At 40.2% G+C, this 23,934-nt stretch overlaps 1 long non-coding RNA gene across 2 annotated transcripts in view; it reads left to right on the plus strand.

The window, feature by feature from the left end:
- Positions 1–18,134, plus strand: part of LOC113911941 — a 38,991-nt gene extending 20,857 nt beyond the window's left edge. The window contains exons 3-7 of one of the 2 annotated variants that reach the window (XR_003516639.2): positions 3,153–3,233; positions 7,476–7,650; positions 12,416–12,552; positions 17,287–17,452; positions 17,775–18,134. This is a non-coding gene — a long non-coding RNA (uncharacterized LOC113911941). The remainder of the gene's footprint in view (positions 1–3,152; positions 3,234–7,475; positions 7,651–12,415; positions 12,553–17,286; positions 17,453–17,774) is intronic. The other variant, XR_003516638.2, reaches the window with a different exon arrangement.
- Positions 18,135–23,934: the final 5,800 nt, after the last annotated feature.

A 23,934-nucleotide genomic window follows, 5' to 3' on the forward strand; every position in this document is an offset into this window, starting at 1 on the left:
CTTTTTATACTGTTCTTGACAAATTTGGGTGTTAGGTTTATACAAGTTTCACAGAATGAGTAGGGAAGTATTGTCTCTTTTGCCATATTCTAGAAGCATTAGTATAAGACTGAAATAACTTATTCATTAAAGTTTGGTAAAAATATCTGGGCCTGGTATTTTTTCCTAAATCTTATTTAGATTACTTTTTCTGGTTTTTTTCTTCTCTGACGAGTTTGAAATTATAGAACCTATTTCTACTCTTTCAGTAGTTACCTTTATAATTTTAAAATTTCATTCTTATTTTAATCAAAGATACATGTGGACATAGCTTAGAGTCAAATAGGTTTTTTTCTGTCTTGGTTTTTAAAGATTTTATCCATTTATTTGAGAAGAGAGAAAGAGAGCACCTGAGTGCACGCCTGCACATGAACAGGGGAGGGGCAGAGGGAGAGGGAGAAGCAGAGTCCCCGTTGAGCAGGGAGCCTGATGTGGAGCTCGATCCCAGGACCCTGGGATCATGACCCAAGCTGAAGGCAGACGCTTAATGACTGAGCCACCCAGGTGCCCCAGAATCAAATAGTTTTTGAGTCAAATGCAGCTTCATACCCTAATCCCCAGAGGTAAGTACTTTCAATTTTTTATCTGATTCTTGGGCTGTGTCCATATCTTAGGCTATTGGTGTCCATATCTCTACATAACATGCTCATATTATTACTTCTTGATTTTTTTGTTTCAGGCATTATCTATTACCTTCTCACTCAGGAAAATAAAGACTTAAAGTACTTTCACACATACCCCCATCCTCTTCTAACCTACCACATACGCACAAATATCACTCTTCAATCCGCACAACAGTTATTTGAATTTTAGATAGATGCTGCTGCTTTGCACACACATTCAGTGCCTACCCTCCAGTGTTTAAGCTTTAACTCTACTGCACCCCCACTGTGCTGGTCCCTCGCTAGCCCAGAAGGCACGAATCACCCTATCCATTGGAGATCTCCAGGGTAGAAAAGCTGGGGGGCTAGCCGCTTCCTAGATAACCTTTCGGCCACTCCTCCTTTTGTGGCCTCACCTTCCCTCCACTTCCAAGACATGCCTAATGACACCTGAACTATCAGAGGGTTCCTCAACCAGTTGCTCCTCAGCTTTCTCCATCTGGATGCATATAATGCCATTTATTTCTCCCAGGTACACATGGCATTTCTGAGCGTCTTGTTGCTTTCCTTTTTATGTGAGGACATATGTTATTTTCTTTAAGCAATTTTGTACATAATTTATATTCTGCCTCTGGTGGTTCTAAATCTGAAGTTCTTAGGAATCTAAATCATTTTTCATTGTTTCTGCTGACTCTTCATGAAGCTTGGAAGTCAGCTTTCCCAGGCCCTCTGAGATGATGATCACCTGCTTTCCTAAATGAGCTTCCTAAATTTGGCTGCTATTGTCTCTTCACTTGTTCCTATAGGCTTCTGTCTTTGGGCGGGGGGGGGGGGGGGGGGGGGGGGGCGGGGAGAGCAGAGGGAGAAGGAGAGAGAGAATCTTAGGCGGGCTCCACGTGGAGCCTGACATAGGGCTCGATCTCAAGACACTGAAAACATGACCTGAGCCAAAATCAAGAGTCAGACACTTAACCTTAACTGACAGCCACCCAGGCGTCCCTAAATAGATATTTTTAAGACAGAAGTCTAGCTCAGCAGGGAGTCTATGTTTCTCCCTCTGCCCCTCTCCCTGCTCATGAGGGCACGCGCATGCACTTGCATGGGGTCTCTCGCTCTCAAATAAAATCTTTAAAAAAATTTTTTTAAATAAAAATATCCATTTATTGTCATGCTTGTGATTTGGGGAAGGGATTGAAAATAAATGCAAGCATTCAATTTATAATGTTTAGTTGGACATTCTCCTTCTTAAAACATCTCCTTCGTATTTAAGTTAAATTCTAAAGTTATTCAGTTCCACAGCCCTCACTCCTGAACACCCTTCCCAATTTACATGCCACTGTCCCATATAATTTAACTCTAGTGTTTTAATTCCCACAAATAAGATGTTATTATTTTATACACATAAGATTCGTTAGATTACCAGTTTCTTTGTTCACTAGACCTTCTTCTATTTTAGACCTTACTTCTGGAGACATTCTTCTCATTTCTTTAGAATAACAGTCTCACAGTGTGCTTTATGGACTGACAAGGGTTCCAAGACCCTCTTAGGAGGAGTCTAGAAGGTCAAAATACTTTCATAATAATACTAAGGTGTTATTTGTCTTATTCACTGCATTGACACATACCTTAATGGTGCAAAAGCAACGGTGGGTAAAAATGCTGGTACCTTAACACAAATCAAGGCAGTGGACCAAACTAAGCTAAGAATCAATTGTTCTTCTCTGTCACCCACTCTTAGCAAATTTTCTGAAATGCTAGTTCACTTAACAGTATGCTTGGTGAAGCAGAAAAGAACATATTAATTTTATTAAATCTTGGCCCTGTTTACACAATGTCTTTTTAATATTCTCTGTAACCAAATGGGAAGTACGAAAAACACTTCTGAATACCGAAGTATGACGGTTGTCTCAAGGAAAACACTTGTGTGATTGAGTTGCAAGCTGACGTAAACAGTTTTTTCATGGAACACCATCTTTACTTAAAAGAATGACTGACAGGATGAACTATGGCTATTCAGACTTGGATAACTGGCATCATTTTCTTAAAATTGAATGAAGTAAGCCTGTTATTTCAAGGAAAACAAATGACAGAATTTGTTGCCAATGACAAAATTCAAGTTTTCAAGGAAAATTAGAATTTTAGAAAACTTGTATTTCGCACCATGGGCTTCACAGCTGTTCAGTACATGGACTTTCATAACAAGATCAATGATGATGTTAATGAATGTGACTTTTGTATCAATGTTAAGAAGACCTACATTACCAATGTTTTCCAAATCACCAGTTTTTGATGTTATAAGATCATACACAGGTAAAAGATCCATTTAAAGCTTAAGATAGGCAAATAAACTTTAATGTAACAAAATGTAAAAAATGTTTACTGATATTGCTTTCAAATTCCACATTGCAACTAACCATTAGGAAACTACTATTTGATGAGTTTTGCTACAGTACCAAGAATAATATCCACTGTTACCTGCAAAGGCTATTAAAATACTTCTCCCTTTTCCAGCTACACATCTGCATGAGGACAGATTTTCTTCATACATTTCAACCAAAACAACATACAGCAACAGAATGAATGCAGAAGCAGGTATGAGGATCTAGCAGTCTTCTATTTACCCAGGCAATAGATTGTCAGAAATGTAAAAAAATTTCTCACTAATGTTTTTGTGTGTGAAAATAAGTTATTTTTCCTTAAAATACGTCATTTATGCTAACATCAAATTTTTTTTTTTTTAAGAGAGGGAGTGGGGAGGGGCAGAGGGAGAGGGAGAGAATCTTAAGCATCCACACCCAGCAGGGAGCTCAACATGGGGATCCATCTCACAACCCTGAGAGCATGATCTGAGACAAAATCAAGAGTCAGATCTTTAGGGGAACCTGGGTGGCTCAGTTGTTAAGCGTCTGCCTTCAGCTCAGGTCATGGTCCCAGGGTCCTGGAATTGAGCCCCGCATCGGGCTCTCTGCTCAGCGGGAAGCCGGCTTATCCCTCTCCCACTCCCCCTGCTTGTGTTTCCTCTCTCTCTGTGTCTCTCTCTGTCAAATAAATAAAATCTTAAAAAAAAAAAAGAGAGAGATCTTTAACTGACAGAGTTACCTAGGTACCCTAAATGGGTTTGTTTTTTTAATAAATAAATTTAATAAATTAATAAAAAATTTTAAACTTCAGGTTTAACTTATATGGTAAATACTAATAGATATAACCCATATACACAAAAGCCCTTTGGGGTCCTCAATAATTTTTAAGAATGCAAAGGAATTTTGAGGCCAAAATGTTTGCTTAAGGAGTTCGTTTATTAGGGCCTGTTGATGATAAACTCTCACATTTTCCATCTCTTTGTCTTTCTATGCTGCATTCTAGGTAATTTCTTTCAATCCATATATCAATGATTCTCTCAATTGTGTTTAATTTGCCATTTAACCAACTCATTAATTTTTCAATATCAACTGAACAATTATATTTTCCCATTTTGAAATTTGTATTGGTCTCTTTTCAAATCTTCCTGTTTATTTTGGATAGTTCCTTACTGCTTTCTCATTTCTATGAGATACCAGGTTATTTCTTTAAACATTTCATATATAATCATTTGATATTTTACATTCTGATAATTCTGAAACCTGAATTTATTAGGGCTCTAAATCCTTTGCTTATTGTTTCTGCTGACTCTTCTCATGATGAGACAGAGGCTTTTTCTTCTGTCATTTTGGTGATCTTTGATTGTGAGTTTATCTTTGGTAGATATTAATCTATAGGAATCCTGAGGGCCAATGGAGGTTGCCTTCCTCCAGAGCAGGTTTTCCCTTTCTTCTGCTGGAGGCCAGGGAGCACTAGACCTGGAGCTTCCTTATCTCCCTTCCAGGGTCTGAACCTAAAAAAGAAGTCTCATGTTCTATTCAGTCACCTTCCATTGGGCACAAAGCTCAGTCTCCTGATTGCATTTGCTTACAGCTCACTGCATCTGCTACTCAAATTTCAACAAAGTATTCTTTTTTTTTTTACACTGTTAGATATTTCCCTCATTTCCTACAAACAGCACTGCATTTGAAATCACGATGTTACTCAAGCACATGTATATCATAATGTAATCAAAACACAACTTTATTTCTGCCTCCCACTGTTCCATTAGGCTTTATTTAGCAGGGATAATGTTTCCCTATGCTTGAAAGAAAAACAGTCTTGATTCAGAAACTAGGATGTCCAATTCTGTATAATAATTATAACTCTGGGCTTGATTTAGCAGTAAATCTCCTCCTCTCCCAGCTCGCTTCTGCTTCAAGTTGAAAGCCTACAATGAGAGAGGCTGATTGGCTTCTTCCCTAATTCACTGCTTTGTGCTTCTCTTCTCTTTCTTCCTCTTCCCTCTCCCAAGCTGATGTTTTGATGTCATCAGGGTCAAATTAGGAGGATGACAGAGACATGGGACAAACGTTCATACTTGAACTGATATCCTCATGAGCTGAGGGTTAATGAGCTCTGCAGAGCTTACTATCAGTGGATATCTTTCTCTCATAATGTCTAGCCCCAAATGGGTGCTTTTATAACCCATTTATATATAAGTGGTCATTCACAATTCCCCCTTAGTCTTTGTACACCAGTGGTATATAACCAGCCTCTATCTCCCAATATCTTCTCATCCATTGCACATGGCAGGCTCTAACAGAAACCACACTGGCTTTTTCACCCAAGTGCCCACGTCTAGTCTCTGAAACAATGAGACAGCTTTTGCCAAAAAAAAAAAAAAAAAAACCCCCAAAAAAAAAAACAAAAAAAAAAAAAAACAAAAACAAAAAACGAAAAACAAAACAAAACAAAAAAACCTCCCAAAATCTGCCACAGGGTCGTTGGTTAGCCCTTCTCTTGCCCTCTAGATTTCTGACACCAGACTCGGACTCCACATAACAAAGCTTTCTAGATGGTGTCATGGAAGTTCTCACTGGACCTGAGATGAAGAAGGATCTCCCTCTGTGTGGGGGGAAACTGTGGGATTTATCACATGGTTTTCTCCAAAGATATCCTCCTCACTAACCCTTTCTTCTCCCATGCAATGACCCTTTTCATGTCCTTGAGCTACTACCTCATCGATGTGGTTCTCACAATGTTCTCTCTCTTCGGTATCTATCATATTGGTGCTTCAATCAAAACTCAGGGACTCTCTCTCTCTCTCTCTCTCTCTAAAATAAATAAACAAATCTTGTGCCTGGGTGGCTTAGTCACTTGAGGGACCCACTCCTGGTTTCAGCTCAGGTCATGATCTCAGGGTTGTGGTATCGAGCCCCACCTCAGGGTCCATGCTCAGTGTGGAGTCTGCTTCTCTCCCTGGCCCTCTGGCCCTCCCCCCCTCCCTCTACCTTCCCGCCCCCGCTCACGTGCATGCTCTCTCTCTCTCAAATAAATAAATCTTTAAAAAAAAAAAAAAAAACTGAGGGGGAAGAATTTTGGTCCAACATTCTGTTACTCAACAATAAGTATGTTTTGTCCAGGAACTAGCTGAGTATTTAGTTCACCAAACTGGAAGAAGCAGAAGCATGTTCTAATAAACTTAATTAACTCATTTAGATTTTGTAAATGTATGATAAAAAACTTAAAAATAAGACTGCAGTATTTAGTCATACACTGAAGGTCCTGAGCCATGAAGAATACTGTAGACACGTCCACAAATCAATGTCATTTCTGGAAAACAATGATCAAGTATACTATAGTAAAGGACCTGCCTTCTTCATTATGAAATGTGCTCCATGTACCCAGTTACATGACTATGTCTCAACCCGCTTTTACCTCATTGGATGCACATGAGGCCGTTTATTCCTCCAGATACACATTGCATAATTATTTTCTGCTCTAGTAAATGAATAGCTTAATTAGCTCTTTAATTTTATTTTAAGAGCCGAAAAATATAAGTAATAGCACATTCTTTTTTTTAAAAAATGTTCTAAATCATCACACTTTGTGACTAGTTCTTAAATATGTGAACTGTACAAAAAGAACAGAAAAAAGACAGAAAAAAACCTTTACTAAAAAGCTATTTTTGACAATTAAGAGGATTTCTCTTGTTTACATTAGAGGAGAAATAGTACAAAAGTAACTGAACACATGCCAGAATAATTAGCAGCTCTTGCTCATTTAAATTATGTGCACATTGCCATTTTAATGCATTTTTTAAACACCCACTTGCAATTCTATTTTATTCTCAGAAGAAAATTAATGACTTTCCACTGGGTATGACTAGTAAAACCAAATTTATTTCCTGTTTTCTTGGAAAACATATATCTTCCTGGCTTTATAGACCCACTTTTAATAATAATTAAAAAATAATAATAATAATAATTGTACTTTGGAAGTATACAGTACTTCTGCATGAAAACCAGAGACATTTTTTATGTATGATAATGCCTCTATAGAAATATCAGGTTGTTTCTTCATAATCACTATATAACATGTTGATTCTAAGGATAATCTAATATTAATAATAAAAGGATTAGGACTGTGATTTTTTTTTTCAGGAAAATACTTCAGTAGCTCCCTAAAAACAAATTCAGGTCATGAATTTTACATATTTTCTTCTAAATTTAAGGTCCCTGATGATTAGTCACAAAGTAGTGATTAGCAAGAAGAGCATGCATAAGCATGCTTCATGTCCTAGGAGATAAAAACAGGGAACAAAAAGAGAGGAGAGAGCCACTTTCTCCTTTTGAAGACGTAAATGCAGAAAAGTTGGTCATAAGGACACCAGACCCACTGATCTGAAAGGTATGATTCGGACCAACAAAAGCCTTGTCATTAAATGTTACTACATATATAGCTCCACTAAATATCATGATATGCCTCACTCAGACTTCATAATACGCGGAAAACCTGGACACAACCTGCCTGCCCACTGTTATGCTGTGCCCAGTCTACTACGGGCCCCAACCAGACGCCATGTGAAACCACAAAAGCAAAAGCATCTTTGACACAGCCTGAGCCCTCCGGAGGCTCCCAGTCTATGGAGAGATACGCTGGTGCATAGGTAAGTATTATATCAAGTAAAGAGTTAGAGATTCTCTAAGACAGAATCAGATGGAGTGCTGAGGAAATTCACAGAAGGGAGCTATTACTTCTGCATGGAGGGACTGGGGAAGGCAGCTCAGCCCTCAACCGTATGGCCAAATAAAGCCATGAAAGAGTACAGTACCCTTTCAGGCTAAAGTGAGCATTTGTCACACGCAATCACTGGAGAGGAATGGAGTCCCACTTCACTCATACCTATGTTTGCATAAGCTATACAAAAGTTAAATAAGGGTATACCTATCAGAGAATTGTCCACAAACCAAAGACAATGGGGCAAGGTCAGAAAAAAAATGATCAGGTGATCCAAGAAGACAAAAAGGGGGTTTCTGGTTGAGTAATTAACCTGACGTGATATTTTTACATTGGGCCTCTTTAATTCTAGATCCAAGTCTGAAATAGGATGTTTTAGAAGCTGTGATCTGGTCACACAGCGTTAGGGAGCTGTCACGTGAGGGAGGAGCATCCATGTCATGTGACATGTCCACGGCCGTTCAGATGCTAAGAAAGGATGAGCACACAGGTTGAGCCCAAGTGGGTGGGGAAGGCTATGCCGTTAGCTCAAGAAGACCAGAGTCTTCCACCTTCCATTAGAATATTCACTTCTGGGGGCACCTGGGTGGCTCGATCAGTTGGGCATCCGACTCTTGATTTCGGCTCAGGTCATGATCTCAGGGTCATGAAATGGAGCTCTGAGTCGGGCTCAGTGCTGGGCGTGGAGACTGCTTAAAGATTCTCTCTCTCTCTGAACCCCCCCACCCACCAAAAAAAGAATATGCACTTCCGTCTTTGCTTTGAAAGAAGAAAGACTAATTATAATAGTGCCATCTTTATTTTTGGAGGCTTATTCCCTTCATTTGATGATCTACAATCAAGCTACAATTGTGGAGACCAGATACATCACCAAAGGGTCCTTGAAATTATGCACTCATCATTTCCAAGATACGTGTGCAGAAATAACATTCATATTAATTTTATCATATTTTTGACAACAAAATAACATGTATAAGATATAGTCTTTAAGACTAATAATTTTTGCAAAAGCACATAAAGATCTGATTATATATTTTAACATTGCTCTTCTAGCACATGTAGCAACTAGTTCGTGAGCTGATTTAACTTGACATGTGAAAATTAATCAACATCCTATCTTTGATCCATGCATGTAATTTCATCGATTTCAGTGGAATCAATCTTCAAGGGGCAGGGATAGAATCACTCCATAATTATCTCTACCAATCCAGTTGCTATATTTATTACAAAAGCCACTTCACCTTCCATACCGACTTTTGGAAATTCAAAAGCACATACATTACATTCTATTGAATTTGTTCCAGAGTATGAAATCCATCATGAAATTTGCAATGTAAAATTACCAGAACAAGAATGTATCTGAACTGATGAGAGTGAACACTTCTGAATATTTCAGAGGGAGATACAAGTTTACGTTTACTTCTTTAGTATATAACCTAGGGTTGAGGGAAAGACCCTCTGTGGGTCTCTTATTAACATTCAGCAATAATACCGATAATCCTTAAGTTTCTGTCCCATCCTTCAAAATGCTGGGTTTTACCTTTTACAAATCTCTCCCTAATTCCTTTCCAAAATTCCTCTATGACTTGCCTCAGCTCTACCCTCCAGCCATAGTCCAACAATATAATATAGAACTTAATTAGATGCTTAACATTGAAAAATGCCCCTCATGCTTCTGAAACTAGAGGAATAGGTAATGAAACAACCAGTACTGAGAACATTAAGCCAGTTCACGGAGCTCTTTTCTAATAAGGCATCAGTTAAAATTACTCAAGCCCACAACAAATAAATTGAGCAAGAAAGATGACATAGAATCTTTTTTCATTATTTTTCTTCAGAAAAGAACTACAAAGTCAGGTATTCTTTTTTTTTTTTTTTAATTGAAGTAAGGAGTTTCTTTTTTTTTTTTTTTTTTTTGGATGTTCACATGAAAAAGAGTCCAGAACTATGCCCAGGGGAATCAGAAACATTTTATGTTTGCTTTGCTACTGAAACCCACAGAGTTTATCTGCAAAGAAGATGTCTATTTTTGGCATCAATTCTTACTAAACAAATGACATCATGAATATAATCTTCAGGAGCCAAAAGACTCTAAGATTGGCTCATATCACCCAATTTTTTTCTATTAAAAGCACTGACTTCTTCTAAACAAATTAAGTCACAAGGGATCATGGATTTAAATGTAAAACATAAAGCTATAAAGCTTTTAGAAACCAAAAAATAAGAGAAAAACTCCAGGTCTCAGGATAAGCAAAAAGTTCTTAGACTAGACACAAAAAGCATAATTCATCAAAGGAAAACTCAATAAATTGGACTTCATCAGATTGAGGACTTTTGTCTTATAAAAGACCATGTGAAGAGGATAAAAGGCAAGCTATAAATGGGAAAAAGTACTTGCAAACCACATGCCCAACAAAAGACTAAGATCTAAACACTATAAAGAATATTCCAAATTCAACAGTTAAAAAAAGGTAACAATCCATTAGAAAATGGGCAAAAGATATGAACAGATATTTGAATGAAAAGGCTGGACAGGTGGCAAATGAGCACATGAATAGGTGTTCAACATCATTAGCCATCAGGGAAAGATAAATGAAAACCAACAACAATGAGGTATCACCATGCACTAGTGGAATGGCTAAAATGAAAAACACTGGCAACATCACATGCTGATGTGGATGCAGAACAAATGAATTGCTCCTACATTACTGGTAAGAAGGCAAAACAGCAGTCCCTGTGGAAGAAATTTTGGCAGCGCGGGGGGCTAACTGAAGGCCCCCAGAAGGTGTTCTTGGCCGAATCCTCAGAACCTTTGAAACATTACCTTATACGACAAAAGAGATTTTGCAGATGTGATTAGACCAAAATCTTGACATGAGATTATCCTGGATTATCTAGTGGGTGTAATAACATCACGAGGGTTCTTGGAAGATGAAGACAGGTGTCGGAGAGAAGAGAAGATGCTCCAAATCTGGCTTTAAACATGGAGGAGCTGGTGGAGGCGAGAAATAGATTCACCTCTGGAAACCCAGGAGGAATCCCCCCTGCCGATTGCATAAGACTCATTTCAGACTTCTGAATAAATGTGTGTTGTTTTAGGCCACTAATTTTGTGGCAGCAATAGAAAATTAATACAGGCCGTTTCTTGTAAAATTAAACATACCACCTATCATATGCCATCATAATTGTCTCTTGGATGTTTATGCCAAAGAAATGGGAAACTTAGAGTCACACCACAGCCTGTCAGGAAAGAGTCATAGCAGCCCAATTTTAATAGTCACTAACCAAGGCAGCCCAGATGTCCTTCGACAGGTGGGTTCAACAGCGGTAGTACATTCATAGTACAGTGCATGATTCAGCAGTACAAAGGGATGAATCACTGATACATGAAACGATTTGGAGGCATCTCAAGCGAATTATGCTGGGTAAAAAATCCAACGCAGAAGGCTACAGACTGTGTGATTCCATTTGTCATTCTTGAAATGACAAAATTATGGAAATGGGAAACAGATTAGGGACGGAAGGTGTGGGCAGGAGGGAGAAAGAAAGATGTGCTTATAAAAGGGAAACATGGGGATCCTCGTGATGAAATGTTCAGGGTCTTGATTGTAGTGGTAGATACACAAACCTACACATGTGATAAAACTGTATAGAACCAAACACACACACACACACCACACACACACAGATGAGTACAAAAAAATGGGGACAATGTGAATAAGAAAGGTGGATTATTTACTAATGCCAATATCTAGGTTGTGATATTGTACTATAGTTTTGCAAGATGCCTACCATTGGGGGAAAGTGTAGTAAATGGTACATGAGATTTCTCTGCATTCTTTCTTTAAAAAATATATATTATTTATTTATTTATTTATTTATTTATTTATTTATTTATTTGAGAGAGCAAGAGCATGTGCCCATTGTAGGGGGGTGGGGGGAGGATGCAGAGGGAGAAGCAGACTCTCTGCTGAGCAGGAAGCCCACGCAGGCTCCATCACAGGACCCTGGGATCATGACCTGAGCCCAAGGCAGATGCTCAAACAACTGAGCCACCCAGGGGCACCTCTCTGCATTATTTCTTGCAACCGGCATGTGAACCTACCATTATCTCAATAAATTTTCTTTTTTTAAAAGGTTTTATTTATTTATTTGTCAGAGAGAGAGCACAAGCAGGGGGGAGTGGCAGGCAGAGGGAGAAGCAGGCTCCCTGATGAACAAGGAGCCTGATGCGGGGCTCGATCCCAGGACCCATGGATCATGACTTAAGCCGAAGGCAGAATGCTTAACCGGCTGAGCTACCCAGGGGTCCCTCAATAAATTTTCAATTAAAAAGGCATGTATTACTATCAGCGTACTAAAATAATGTCTTCCTCTTTAACAAGCATTTATGTCCCCTCATACAAACAAATACTATTAGCATTTTAGTAGAACTACTCTTGTAACTATTACAGATAGTTACATATTGGTATATAAATTTTTTAGTCATAGAGGAAAACTACTCTTAAGTCAGATGATTCAATACTCTATCTGCTTTTTATTTTTGCCATATATACATTTCTGCAATGCCCTACTCTACTAAACCCTTCATATCGACTACCACAAGTAGAATGGTGGTTAAAGCCTCAGGCTCTAAAATACGATTATCAGGGTCAAACCTAAGTTTCACTATTTATGATTTATGTGTGCTTAAGTTCTCCATGACTTAGGTTCCTCCACTGAGAAATGGAGTGAAGACTAATAGCTACCTAAAAGGGTCATCGTGACAATTAAATGAGTTCATATGTGCATATAAAGACTGGACACAGAATCTTTACAGAGAAAACACTCGGTAAGTATTACTTATTATTCTGGTCTGTATCATTATTCCTGCTATTTTATCACTATCAGGGTATAGGGGTATATAGGTGTGTGTGTGTGTGTGTGTGTGTGTGTGTGTGTGTGTGTGTGTGTGTATATATATATACACACACACTATGACTGCACACAGATAGGATCCACAAACCTAAGGGAAGAAACTGTAGAGTGAAGGCCATGCTGAGACAAGTGAGCATCCATCTTTGTGATGACATGAGTGGGACCCCTTGCTGCCAGCTAAATGACTTATTCCTAGAAATCTCATTATGCTTTATACTAAAAAGCCACTTTGCTCTCTCCCTTTCTCTTTTGATGCCCATGCCCCTACAGTCGTATGACACAAACTAATCTCTTAGATTAAATTGAATTCAGGGTACCTGTGAACAGTAACAGATTATGTTTCCATGTTTTCTTTGTAGCTTGATTTTTTGGAACTTAGAAGAGATGGTTTAGGTTTGTAATAATGGAAAAGGCAAAAAGTTGTAACTTTAAAAAACTGTGGTAAAAAAATATGTGACATAAAATTTACCATTTTATTCAGCTTTAGGTGTACAGGTAAGTAGTGTTAACCATATTCACGCTTTTATGCAACAGATGTCCAGAACTCTTCATCTTGCAAAACGAAAACTCTATGCCCATTAAAAGAACAATTCCCTGTTTCCCTCCCCCAGGCCCTGGCAACAACTATTCTACTTTCTGTTTCTATGAGTTTGACTACCTTAGACACATCATAATTGAAATCACAAAGTATTTGTCTTTTTGTGACTGGTTTATTTCACTTAGCATAATGTCCTCAAGCTTTATCCATGTCGTTCCTTTCTTTTTAAGGCTGAATAATGTTCCATTTTATTTATTTATTTATTTATTTATTTATTTATTTATTTATTTATTTATATATATACACACACTAAATTTTCTTTATCCATTCATCCACTGATGAACATTTAGATTGCTTCTACTCTTGGCTATCATGCACAATGCTGCTATGAACATGGGCATGCAAACACACTATCTCTTTGAGACCCTGCCTTAAATTCTTTTTTTTTCTGCTTTAAATTCTTTTGGATATATACCTAAAAGTGAGATTGCTGAATCATGTGATAGTTCTATATTAAATTTTATGATGAACTTTTATACTGTCTTCCATAGTGGTTGCACCATTTTATAATCCCACCAATAGTGCACATGGTTGTCAACACTTACTATTTTCTGGTTTTTCAAGAGTAGCCATACTAATGGGTGTGAGGTGATATCTCATTGTGGTATTTGTATTTCTCCTATGATGAGTGAGGTATAGCATCTTTCATGCTTGTTGGCCATCTATCTTTATGTCATCTTTGGAGATATGTCTATTCAAGTACTTTGCCTATTTTTCAATTGGGTTAGTTTTTGTTGTTTAATATTCTAGATATTAAAAGAACGCAATATTATGAGTCAATAAATATTATAATTGACAATGTCAGCAGCTTGAATGGCTCTTACGTTCAGCAACGTTTGGGGCAGGGTCTTAATGCTTTCTTTGTTTCTCCCTCTAGAACCTTATCAGTGCTTTATACCCAGGACCCACCTTATGTTCTTTGTCAATGGCTTCTCTCTCCTCCCTATGGACAAAGCCAGAAACTCCACTCTATTCCTTATCTCCTATTTCCAATGGGTTTCCAAATACTACCATTTTATCCATGACTAGATAACCCTATAGGAATATTAAGTACCTTCTTAGGATGAGAATGAAGCAAAGTCATCTCCAATAGCATGAAAACAAAATTTGAGGGCAGCTAGGTGGCTCAGTCGGTTAAGCATCTGCCTTCGGCTCATGTCATGATCTTAGGGTCCTGAGATGGAGTCCCACATCCCATCAGCTCCATGCTCATCGGGGAGTCTGCTTCTCCCTCTCCCTCTGCCCTTCCCCCACAACCGTTCATGCGTGTGTGTGTGCGCGCGCGTGCGTGAGTTCTCTCTCCCTCTCTCTAATAAATAAAATCTTTAAAAAAAAAAACAAAATTTGAAAGAAGTGTATATTTGATGTTTCTATAAAAATATCAAAATATTGTTATAGGCAAAATCAGAAGTTTATTGGATTTTGTTATGTTTATTTTACAATTCAGTGTTTTTATTTTAAACAACATATGAGAGCTAGGGAGGATGCCATTAGCTTGTCAGTGCTTAGGGTCTTTGCATTTCTTAACCCAACCTAATTTTACCTTAAAGTCATGTCTTTGCTATCCAACTGCCACTGCTCAGGTTCTGGCCCTGCATTATAGCTTATATGACCTGCTCCTTTTAAGCTGGAGCCCTTGCCTCTCCTTAGAATCAGGTTTCTGCTGCCCAGATTACTTTTCTCTAAGACATATCATCATTCCCCAGCTGGAAATGGCTTCCCACCACCTGTGGCCAAGCCTAGATTCCCTAGCATAAATTTTAAGGCTCTCTGACATCTGAGCCCAAAGTACCTTGTGAGTTTTGTCTTCTATTATGTCCTTTCATGTCCCTTGCCAGGCTAGACAACCTGCCCTCTGCCTTCTCCTACACAGATCACCTTCAAAAGCCCCCCCCTTTACTCATGCTATTCCCTGGGACTGAAATTCCTGTCCACCTCTGCCACACATACCACCCCCAACCACCACCATTTTTCACCCAAACAATGATCCATTGTTTAGATCAACAAAAAGTTGGTGGGCTGAACTCATGGACTGTGGTGCTCAGGCAGCCATGACAACCATCAACTGTGACCCAACCCTGCCCGTGACACTCAAACACACAAGAGCAAAAAGGTTATTGGTTCTTTTCCCAATCCACCTCCTATTTTCATGATATGCGTACCTTGATTCATCCACATCTGCCTCACAGAACAACCCCATCCAAGTTGCTGGCTAGTGCTCAAAAGGGAATAGGGCAATACTGATAACTTTGCCACTCCCAGCTGGCCTTTGACCCTTGGGGTCCAATCGGAGCTCTCTTGACTTTGTGTCTCCTGGTTTCAGCTTTCAGAGTCATGATCAGAATTTGGGCACTTCTTCCACAACTTCTGGCACGTCACTAGACTTTCTAGTATTATCACCATTCCTGGTGCCAAATAAGTGCACTTGTAAATTAAAGATCTATCCTCAGTATCCAGCTGCCATATTTCTGGTGTCTAACGTAGCTTCAGCCACGAACAGTGAGGATGACACAGTGTAAATGTGCCACATCCAAATATCTCAGTATGCACTATGATGTCATTAGCATCCACCTTGTGCGCTGATGGAATTCGCTTCCTTACACTCTAGGTTTGAATCCTCCTGCTATGTGAAGCAGTTTTATAGTCATCATGGTTAGATCACTATCGTGTACAAATCTTTCTCTTTTAGGTTTCCAGGACCCAATGGCAATGTGGCAGAGGCCAGGTGGGGCAGGGTCCTCCATACCACCAAGCAAGTCTTGGGACACCAACTGGGTATCCATGAATTCAACTCAATTCTGACACTACCTACCCCTAGATAGCACCAGATTCTACAGGTTGGGGGCACAGTCCCACAAGATGCCCCTCCCCCAACTTCACACACCAGTAGCAAGCCCAGGTGGTTACCTGGTTTCTGACCAACCCGCTACAGATTGGGGGTTCCCACAACCCCCTCCTTCTTTTTCAGACTCAAGTCACAAATCCAGGTTGCTACTGTACTTCCGACCAACTGGCTATAAATCTGAGGTTCCTGAGAGACCTTCCTTAAGTTTGATTAATTTTCTAGAGCAGCTCACAGAACTCAGGAACCGTGTTTTCTCACTAGATTACCAATTTACTATAAAAGGATAACACTCAGGAACAGCCAGATAGAAGAGTGCAAGGTATGGGGGAAAGGCGCAGAGTTTCCATGCCCTCTCCCAGGCATGCCACTCTCCCCAAGTCTCCCCAAGTTTCTCCATCTGGAAGCTCTCTGAATTCTGTCCTTCTGGGTTTTTATGGAGGCTTTGTTACATAGTCTGATTGATAGAACTCAATCTCCAGCCACTCTCCCTTCCCCAGAGGTCAGGAGGGATAGGAAGTTCCAACCCTCCCATCACAGAGTTAGCTGCCCTGGCAACCCCATCCTTAGAAGCTTTCTAAAAGTCGCCTCACTTGCACAACAAAAGACAACTTTATTGCCCTCATCACCTAGGAAATTCTGAGGGTTCTAGGAATTCTGTGTCAAAACAGGGCCAAGACCAAATAAACTATATTTATTATTATAAACCACAATGTCACATCTTCCAACTGCTGAGAATTCAATATTATCTCTACCTTGTAACTAGACAAACTGAGTCCTGGAAATCAGGATTATTTTCTCCTGTACCAAAAGTCAGAGTCAAAGTTTCCTTCCTTTCAGATACAATGTTGCTCAAAAGTCATATCTGGGAAGGTGGGCAACAAGGAAGGCCAAATCCCTGAATAGACTGGAGAATACAGGATGGTGAGCCAGCTGCAGGTGTTGGGAGTACACTTCTCCCCACTTAACCTTGACCCCTGTGTCATTTCTTCTTACTTTCACCAGATAGGTGCTTACATTGTCAGCCCCATCCACAGAGAAAAAAGAAGTTAGACTAGGCCCCAAAGAATTCAGTCTGCAAGCTCATCCCCATTCAATCTAAAAGTCTGATAGCCAAGCCCCCGCTTTGGGCGATGGTCTAAAAACCAGCAGCCTGGTGAGACATGTAGCTCTGTTCGGCCTCGAACAGCAAGTGCTTTTGGTCACAGTAACAGGCTCTCCAAGGAAAAAGAAGGAATCCACTGCTGACGACACTCAGTCCTCTCAGGGTTGCTGACATCCCACAAAACAACTGGACCCCAGCCTCCATGACACCTGGACGTGCAAAGAGAAGGACTGAGCGAACTATAGAGCTGCTGCATCTTTTAAATGAATGTAAGTTTTCGGAGGCTACAATGGAGCCTAGTGAAAGAATTAATATGGCCCTTTTTAGAGCCAGTGACTGTGTCCAAAAAAAGATATGCGCTAACATTTAGTCAATATATTCCTCACCATTGACTATTTTCCCTGTCCATTCTAAGACACTCATTATCAGATAGCTTCACCCCAATGCTATCATTTCAACAGTCTGTTGCAGTTACACTGAAATGACATCAGCTCTTGTCCATTCTCACGATCAGATAAATGGGTGTAAAAGCCATTCTCTGTATATAGAAAGCTTTCATTATAATGTACTTTTGCTGGCATTTTTTTTAAGGGGGAGAGGAAGCTGACGGTATTCATACACTAAATCAGAGCCTTGAGTACAGCAGGAGAGGAGACGCCAAAACTCTGGCTCGGCTTGCATCACAACACTGACATCTGTTGGCTGCAAGCGCGCTGGATCCTCTGCAGCTGCGGGACCGCTCCTACGAAACTGAATCTCTTAACGGCCCTGGGCCATTTAAGATATGTGATGTCCTTCACTCCTAATAGATTGCAAACTTGTGTTCAGAGTTTCTTATGTTAGCCTTCAACTCTCTCACGAAACAAGACTTTATGCCATTTTAATTCTTTTCTAAAACAAATCAAACATTTGCGTATGCAACATCCACATCCATCCAAACAAGCTGCATAAATGAGAACTGTCATTTTACTGATACAATTTTGAAATGTACTTTATGAGGGAGATCACACAAAACACGCTTATTGACATATCAGCCCATCGCCCACACAAAGGCTTCCTGCTATTCAGCCTGCTAACTAGTCTCTCCTCCTCTCGACCTCATCCTCCTCTGTGTTCTTCACTTCTCCAGGATCCTACACTTGCCTTTTCTTCCTCTGCCTAACTATGAGGACCCACAAAGACTCCCTCTCCAGGCCTCCAGAGGCCTTTTAATGCACAGTGTCTATGGGACTGTATCTAAGCACATGGTTTAATATCCCATAGAATAAAGAACACCCTGACCTTTCCTCTCCTTTATCCCCTAAGTTTTCAAAGACTTAGAATAAAAGGGATTACCTCCAAAGCCCCTTATTTAATGCTGTGTTATCAATATTAATCAACATCTGTATCAATATCAATAACTTTATCATAAACACTGAACTATTTATTGTCCTCTTCTGAATCAACACCCCATCCCAACTCCCCCGTTTCTACCAACTACAGCACCACCCTCCCAGGCCCTTAACTGCAGTCGGACGTGGTGTTGGTGTGGGTGTCCTGGCTGGCTCCCTTCTTTTCTCTCCCACAACATTCCTGATCCCTCCCCCAGCAGGAGGCCTGACCCCCATCCACCTGCCTCTCACCCAGACAGACACAACAGAACGTTCTTCCTCTTCCATGACACAATTTCTATCTATGTACTGAGGACTCCTACATCCCCTTCTCCAGCCTAGACCTCTCCCCTAAACTCCAGACCCACGTAATCCACAACTGCTCATCTTCGCGTGGCTATCCCCCTGGGGTACCTGCAACTCCACACACCTAAAATCAAACTCCTATTCTTTCTTCCTTCCCCACAAACTGCTTCCCTTTCCTCTGTTCCTTATCTCTGTAAATAGAGAGATTATTAGCTTTGCCATCCAAGCCAAAAACTGGGAGTGACCCACAACTTTATCTGTCCCTCAGATATCATGTCCATCAATCACAGAAGCTTAATTAATTCACCTGTTGATTCCAGCTGCTGGGTTACGCTTTATTTCATTCATGTCTCACCAACCCAACTGTAGCAGAGACCACGGTCTACCGCCTAAGATTTGGACTCCTCTTCTGTAGCATGGAATTGTCACAGGGAAACAGCTGTCCAGACAGACACTCTATTTTCTAAGCCCCTGGTATCTGGTGTGGGGAAGAGAGCATATGATTAGCTATTGCCCATGGAATATAAGCTGATGTGACTTGTACTACTTAGCATTTGCAAAGCAGACGTACATCCCCAAGGCTCTTTCCTCGTCCACCAGCAGAACGGAGCAGACTCTGGGGTCTGAGAGGATGATGGGACCATGCGATAGAGGGACCCTAGGTCTCCGAATGAGACCCAGAACGCTGTCTGCCTGGAATCCCCATATTGGGCTGTGACACAGCATGGAAACAACTTTTGTTGTGTTGAGGCATGGAGAGTTCTGGGCTTGTCCGTTACAGCACCTGAAGCGCTCTCTGACCCTCCCTAGGTCAGGGCACCATCACTGCTCCCCCAGGCTCCTGCAGGTGACTCTCAGCTGATTCTGTGCCTTTAGCCCTGTCTGCGCGCCCCTCCCCTGTGGCATGTAAGCTCCCTGGAGGCACCCATCAGGAAGCCCAGCCCCTGGTATGCAGTAAAAATGACTAGGATCCTTTCCTCCTAATTTCTCCCTAGCTCATACTCTCCTCTCTTGGTTTCTATTACCTCGTGTCCCTCTTCCTCTTATCCTGACCACATGCACACGCATACACAGTCTCGCTCGCTCGCTCTCTCTCTCTCTCTCTCACCAAGGGTCCACTTGAGCCCTCATTACACACTCCTGAGGGAAGAACTGAGGTTCACTCTTCACAGAGCTTCACAGCAAATGTTCAATAAATGCCACCCACTGAAGCCAATAATTTGCTTTAAATAATACTCTACCTACCATCCTCTAGATGACTCTGGGTCCAAACTTTTTTTCATATATTTGAATTAGAGGGACTTTAATAAATTATACTTAAATTTAAAATGAAACACAGCCTTTACAAAGAAAAGCATCTCTCCATTACCTCCTTTGTGACTGTGGAGTTTTCCAAAGGGGAAATAGATTGTTAGAGTATGAAATAGGCAATTAGTTCCAATGTATAGTTATCATTAATAACAATTAATAGTAAAAATTATAGTTTAGTGTCTATTAAACCAGTGCCTGGCTCACACAGTAAATGCGCTGCCAAATATCTAATTTAGTTCTAACAACAACCTATAAAGCAGTTTTCTTGCTGTTTCTGAATTTTATCAACTTCTCCCCAAGCTTCCTTTCTCGGAAGAGTCCAGAACTGAGGAAGGGAGCTCTCCTTGAGACACCTGAAAGGCTCACTGCTGAGGCCTTCTGAAAGACAAGGGGTCTAGTGAGCATGCCAGAACATAGCTCATGAAGAAGAGCCAGGGGCTGTCAGCCTCAGAGAAGATTCTCCCATCTTCACAGGGGGGCTGCTGGGAAGGTAGGGGGAAATCCTGGAGATGCAACACCTAGTCCCCAGACAGACACCATTATCACCCCTGTAATCCACCCATGTCATATGCTCCACTCATCACACAGTCCGTACGTCAATGTCTGCCGTGTGGTCAGTCAAATGACATGCGTCATCTTAAGCACAAGGGAGCTATGCTCCCAGCATTCCTAGGACACACAGACCAGCCCAGAACCAAAATCCCTTCAAACCATTCAACATAGCACCCCTCAAAGAGATAAAACCTAGCTCTCAAGTAAATTTGTTAAAGCCCTCAGATGTGCCTTACCATGCATTTGAAGAATTATTTTTCATTTACGAGCTGTACATTATCACTTTGTGTGCGGCCATCATATATATTATGCTGCACAAAAATAATTGATTACTTATGAGTGACAGAGTAATTGGCACTACCCCAGTTATTCAGCTGTTTTTATGCATTATAATTACTAGCTTCGGTACACTAGACAGAATTTAATGTTCTTGAAAATTAATATTATTGAAAAACTTGATACAAAAGCATGTAATGTTCTTAAATTAAAAACCTGTCACACAGTGATAGAGTCTCACATTGTTGGCTATTTATCAACATTTTGTTTTAATCACTTCAAACCTTTTTATCAAGGTACCGAGACTGGCGCTCATGTCAATTCAGTACAACTGAATTCTAGTTGCTCACAATCTGAATTAAAGTTTGCAATAATAATATTACATGTTTAATGTTGTCTCAGAGACCTAGAATCTTTTGCCTACTGACCTGCATTATAGCTATGAGTTCCTTGAAAGCAAAAACAGAGGCATTTATATATGATCCTAGTAAGTGCCTGGTGTGCTAAGGCTGCATGAAATATATTAAAGAAATAGAATAATATACAACAAGGACTTCCAGGGGGCGCCTGGGTGGCTCAGTTGGTTAAGCGACTGCCTTCGGCTCAGGTCATGATCCTGGAGTCCCTGGATTGAGTCCCGCATCGGGCTCCCTGCTCAGCAGGGGGTCTGCTTCTCCCTCTGACCCTCCCCCCTCTCATGTGCTTTCTCTCTCTCATTCTTTCTCTCTCGCAAATAAATAAAATCTTAAAAAAAAAAAAAAACAAGGACTTCCATGAACTCACTAGAAGAAATTCCATCTTCTGTACTAGGTCTAGGTGTGATACAGCAGAGACCCTGCCAAGATAAGAGACATGGTTGTGAAGCTGGATGGGGTCCTAACTGAATGTCATCCTACCCAGGGTGAGAGTACCAAGATAGGAGATCTGTCATTATGCTTTTGATTGAATAAGGAGAACCCTCCCCCCCTTAAAATGACTTAATCCCGGTCTCCCAAAATGCTCATGACTTCCTGAAACCTGTTTTCCTTTTCAGCACTCTGATAAATTTCTGCATCCTGCAGTCTCTTTCTTTTTTTTTTTTTTAAGATTTTATTTGTCAAAGAGAGAGTGGGGGGGTGGAGAGAGAGATAGAAACAGCACAAGCAGGGGGAGCGGCAGGCAGAGGGGGAAGCAGACTCTCCGTTGAGCAGGGAGCCTGATGTGGGACTCGATCCCAGGACCCTGGGGTCATGACCTGAGCCAAAGGCAGACCCTTAACCGACTGAGCCACCCAGTCGCCCTATTGCAGTCTCTTTCTTTCCTCTTCTATTCTGTTTGCCTTTCTATTTTTAATAGCACAAATTTTACATGTTTCATTGAGTGCCATTCATCTGGGTGGGTCTTCTCCACTCTGCCACAGTCCCCCCTGCCCCATGAACCGCCAGGCCACACTAGCCATCTGGGGGTGGCTTTCCTGACTGGTCTCTCTCCTGAATTCATTTTCCCTGATCCTTCCTTCCCAATCCCGTCCATCTCTTTTCTCTTCCTCAGCAGTTGGCCAACATATGGAACTATGGCGTGCTTAAACACTTAATTCTTAAGTGCTTACATAGTACTTTCAGTTGCCTGTTCCTAATGCAAGAACCAGATTCGCAGACTCTTTTTTCAATCTTATTACTTCCTTTATAATAATAATTAAAGTTATGTTTTACTCCTGTGGCTCATGAATTGCTTTTTTATTTCTGTTAGCAGAAGTCCCTTAATAGAAAATGATTTCCCATCCCCAGTATAGTGGCTTAATAGATAGATATGAATCAAAGAATCATAGAACATTTTACTATTATTAGTTTTAAGAAAATTAAAGTTAGAAAAGACAGGGCTAGCATCAATTTTAAATGTGAAGCCAAAATTCTAATATTTCCTTCATAATCATATTAATAGACTAACATAATTTCAAGTAATGGACTATATTGTTCTAATATACATCAATTTAATAATCAAAGTGATATCTGCCAACCTGATTAACTTCCATAAACTTGCATGAAAAATGCTTTTTATCACATACTATGTACAAAAAATCAAAATGCATTATAAACCTAAGATTTTAGTTCTTACTATAATTAATAAGAACTAAAACTACATATTTCACTTAGAAGGAAATAATAGGAGTAAATCTTTGTGACCTTGGATTAGGAAATGTTTTCTTAATATGACAAAAAAAGTCCAAGTGACCTAAAAAACAGATAAATTGGACTTCATCAATATTAAAAACTTTGTGCTTTGGAGAACACCATCAAGAAAGCAAAAAGACAACCCACAGAATGGGAGAAACATTTGCAAATTACGTATCTGATAAAGGTCTACTATCCAGGATACAAAGAACTCTTAACACTCAACCCAATTAAAAATGGGCCAAGGATATGAACAGCTATTTCTCCCAAGATGATATACAATGGTCAATAAGCACATGAAAAGATGTTCAACATTATTAATCATTAAGGAAATACAAACCAAAACCATTATGAGATACCACCTCACACCCACTAGGTTGGCTATAATCAAAAGAGTTCTGGGCTTGTCGGTTACAGCACCCAAAAAGAAAATAACAAGTGTGGGCAAGATGTGGAAAAAGCAGATCTCTCAGACCATGTTGGGAGGGCTATAAAATAGTGCAGCCACTCTGGAAAACAGTCTGGCAGGTCCTCAAAAATCTAAACACAGAGTTACCATATGACCCAGCAATTCTACTCCTAGGTATATGCCCCCCAAATATGAAAACATACATTCCACAGGGCACCTGGGTGGCTCAGTCAGTTGAGCATCTGAGTCTTGATTTCAGCTCAGGTCATGATCTCAGGGTCATGGGATCAAGCCCCGCATGGGGCTCTGTGCTCACAGCAGAGTCTGTGTGAGATTCCGTCTGCTCCTCCCCACCCCAAATAAATAAATATATAAAA

This window comes from Zalophus californianus, chromosome 12, assembly GCF_009762305.2.
Source record: "Zalophus californianus isolate mZalCal1 chromosome 12, mZalCal1.pri.v2, whole genome shotgun sequence".
Taxonomy (NCBI): Eukaryota; Metazoa; Chordata; class Mammalia; order Carnivora; family Otariidae; genus Zalophus; species Zalophus californianus.